Here is a 3324-nt window from a genome sequence, read left to right on the forward strand (position 1 = left end):
GGGTTGAACCCAAGGGTTTAGGTTTGGCTTGGATTCATTTGGATTGAATCTTAGGGTTTTGGATTTGACTGGGGTTCATTTGGGTTGAACCTAAGGGTTTAGTGTTTGACTTGGGTTCATTTTGGTTGAACTCAAGTGTTTAGGTTTAACTTGCATTCATTTGGGTTGAACTTAAGGGTTTTTTATTTGGCTTGGGTTCATTTGGGTTGAACCCAAGGTTTTCGATTTGACTTGGGTTCATTTGGGTTGAACCCAAGGTTTTCGATTTGACTTGGGTTCATTTGGGTTGAACCCAAGGGTTTAGTGTTTGACTTGGGTTAGGTTTAGGGTGTGATTAAGCCTAATCTTGATTAAGGCTTAGGGTTAACTTTAGGTTTAATATGAATTAAACCTAAATATTAGGATTATATTGATACTAATAATTATTTAATGTTTCAAGCCTTTGGAAATTTTAGGGTCAAAATGAAAATTTTAAAATTTATAATTTTACCCTAAATGCCTAAATTGTCATTTTGAATTCGTCAAGGCTAGAAATTGTCATTTTATAGCTTCAATTCACTACCCCTAAATTTTCTAACCAATTTCCAATTTAATTTCTAATTTTTTTATTATTTTATAATTATTTTTAAAAATAAGTATAAATTTTGGTGAAAATTGGTGAATTTGACTTTGTGGATTTTTTCTAGCCTTGAAAACTCAAGAAATGTCCCCAAGAATGGAAGGATTAATCTCTAAAAATTTGGTCATTTATGGACTTATAATTATTTTTTAATAAATAAATTACTCTAAAGATTAATTAATTAGTTAAAAATTAAATATAATTCATTGTCCTTCTGAATCCAGGGGTATTTTTGGTTCATTTTTATGATTTTTCTTTAAAAAGTTATGAATTTTTAAAGATTTTTGTAATTTTTTGATTTAATTAAATAAAGAAATATCAATTTTCTACTTATCCCACACGAAACCAACTCATTCCTCAGACGAGTCGAAGAGAGGCGTGGCAACAAGCAATTGGAGAGCTTTCCATGCGGGCAGCAGCGTGGCCCACAGTTTTGTCTATTTCGTATGGACAGATCTGTGGTTTAACTAGATCATGGCTGTCTATTTCCAAGGCGCGGAAATGGACAACATCAGTTCATCGTCCCTATGAGAAAATGAACTGAGAACCGTCCATGATCTAGAGCTAATTTATTTGTCAATTTTCCACAAAATTTAATAATTTTTGTTTCTAAAGCTTTATCAAGGCTAGGAGAATAAATCTATACGGTGGATCAAGAGTGATATAAACATTTTCTTCATAAAGGACAAAATCCGAGTAAGGAATTAGGGTTAGAGGCCCATTCATCGGTCCAGGAGGTGTAGCCTCGATTGAAAATGTTGTGAAGGTTCTCCTTAACTTTAGAGAGCTCTCCCTGGATCCAATTTGAGTTGAGATAGAGCCAAAGTATGTCCTTGATGGTGACTCAGTTTCACCTTGGGAGAGCTTTGATCTTGAAGGTTGGCTCAATTTTGGTTGGGGGATTTTTGTAAGGGTATGGTGAAGCTTTTGGAGTGCTTAGGCTTAAGCTTGATTGGAGGTGATGAAAGTTGGTATAGGAAAGCCCAGTGAGTCCAGAGGATCAGATTTTGGCTGAAGATACTCCGGTTTAGGTTTTTCTATGGTGTGCTCATCATGACATCCAATATGGTGGAGGAGATGGCTAAAGCAAGGATCCTTTACTGTTGGAGAGACAATAAGTTGGATAAGGGGCTCAACAGTGAGCTGGCCTGATCAATCCAACCTAGCCCAAGAGAAGGTGATGTTGAATTCATGTGGGGTGCCATATACTCCTCTTCTCATGATGAATTTTTGACTTTAGGACAAAAATGGTGGCTCCCTTTGTGGCTCAACAAGTTCCATGGATTTAGTATGTCATGATGGGTTTATGGGTCATGGGTGACCAAAGGAAATGGGCCTTGAATTGGATTTGGGTTTAGATAACAATCATGGACTTAGGTGTCATATATGGGTTTAAGTTACTATGGGATGGAGATTTGATTATTTGTCTTAGGGATCAAATTTAGGTTTAATAGGTCTTAATTTCACCTTTCCTTAATTAATTAATTAAAAAAGTGAAAGTATGCCATAAAACCATAGGTTGACTGACCAAAAGAAAATATGTTGAGATTTTCATACCTATTTTATACTATTTTTTTATGATATTACACTTTAAAAAAAAGTATTTTTGATGTTTTGTTGCAGGAATGATGAATTAGGGTCATTGGAGCAAAAAGTTGCAAAAAGGAGCGAATTTGGAGCGAAAAGAACCAAAATGTGAAGATTTGAACTAGGGCGCCGACGGCAGACTTTTCTCGAGACTCGAAATTTAGTTCACTTAGAAGGCCTCCCGACGGCGCCCTCTAGGCCGCCGACGGAGAGCTCGGCGGTTATATCCAACAATGCATTAGATGAGGACGAATTTTGGACGGGTGCATAGGAAACTTGAGACTCAAAATTTAGTTCACTTAGAAGGCCTCCCAACGGCGCCTCGAGGCCACCGACGGAGAGCTCGGCGGTTATGTCCAAAAATTCATTGATGAGGACGAATTTTGGACGGGTGCATAGGAAACTCTTGGGAAAGCTCATACACATCTTTAAAGAGCAGACTTTGGCCAAAAATAGAAGAGGTGGAGGCTCAAAATTGAAGTGTGGGAAAAGTGTAGAGAGTTTAAGTTATGAGGAATTCTTTGAGAAATTGTAAGAGTGGAGGGAAAGTGAGAGATTTCTTCCTCCTTGCCGCTTCGAAGAGGAATTCTGTGTTGTAAAGAAAGGAAGAGATTTAGAAGAACTTCGAGGAATTTGCTTGGGGAGAAAATAGAGGTAAGTTTATTTATTGTTGTAGTTTGTATGATTTTGATTTTATATATGATTTTCTAGTTTTATTGTGTTTTCCCCATGAGATAAGAGTAGTTTTCTATATCTTTCTCCTTGTCTTGAGATTTGTGAAATGATGATTTGAATTGGTGAAGCCATGAAAATGTTAAAGAAATTATGATGATCTTTTCACTAACAAGCGTAGAATTAGTCAATGTTCTTTATGCCTGGACCAAAGGGTAAAGAATTTGTGTGCTTCTATTTGGCACAATACAACTAGAACGGATTCACTTTATCCATTCACTATAATTTCTTTACAATGAGAAGGATGCTTTCTTATATATTGAATATCACATTAGAACCTTCATTAGTATAATTAGTTATTTAACAGTTATTAAAATTACATATTTATTTCAATTGCCTATTAGTGACAGATAAACAAATTGAATTCCATTGTTGCGATTAAGTAT

The sequence above is a fragment of the Phalaenopsis equestris genome, unplaced genomic scaffold, assembly GCF_001263595.1.
Source record: "Phalaenopsis equestris unplaced genomic scaffold, ASM126359v1 Scaffold000942, whole genome shotgun sequence".
Classification (NCBI taxonomy): Eukaryota; Viridiplantae; Streptophyta; class Magnoliopsida; order Asparagales; family Orchidaceae; genus Phalaenopsis; species Phalaenopsis equestris.